Consider the following 543-nt stretch of genomic DNA (forward strand, 5'->3'; position numbering starts at 1 on the left):
ACCACAAGTGCCAGTGAAAATCCTTCAAGTTACTGGGGCTGCCTAGTTACTCATGTTGGACACTGTTTTGGAGTTTGGCAATGAGACTGCATCGGTGAAATAAAATTGATTCGAAGTCTGAGGGGTGATCAGGAGTTGGCACTTTTGTACAGGATAGTGTTAAAATCAACATTAATTTATGGACTTGTTATGATAGGGATCCGATCAAGTTAACCAGTGGAGGGATTTTTGTAGTTATTATGAAATGACCTTGGGTAAAGTTGTCCCTGCAGTGCAGTTGACAGCTCAGCCAGTCACTGATGAGACAAAGACAGATTCTGATATATATCCAGCTTGTGCAGTCATTCAGTCTATGGGTATAAAGCTTGCCAGTGCAGATGGTCCTGTGCAGACTGATTTCAGAGGGACTGGAATCTGTGATAGTACAAAACAACCTCAGATTGTAATGATCTGCCAAAGCCTTTACCTCTTCTTTATTGGACCAGAGTTCTGGCATTAAATCTGAGTGTAAAACATTGTCATTATCCTAAAAAGAGTTTATAA

The sequence above is a fragment of the Narcine bancroftii genome, chromosome 7 (genome assembly GCF_036971445.1).
Source record: "Narcine bancroftii isolate sNarBan1 chromosome 7, sNarBan1.hap1, whole genome shotgun sequence".
In the NCBI taxonomy this organism is placed as follows: Eukaryota; Metazoa; Chordata; class Chondrichthyes; order Torpediniformes; family Narcinidae; genus Narcine; species Narcine bancroftii.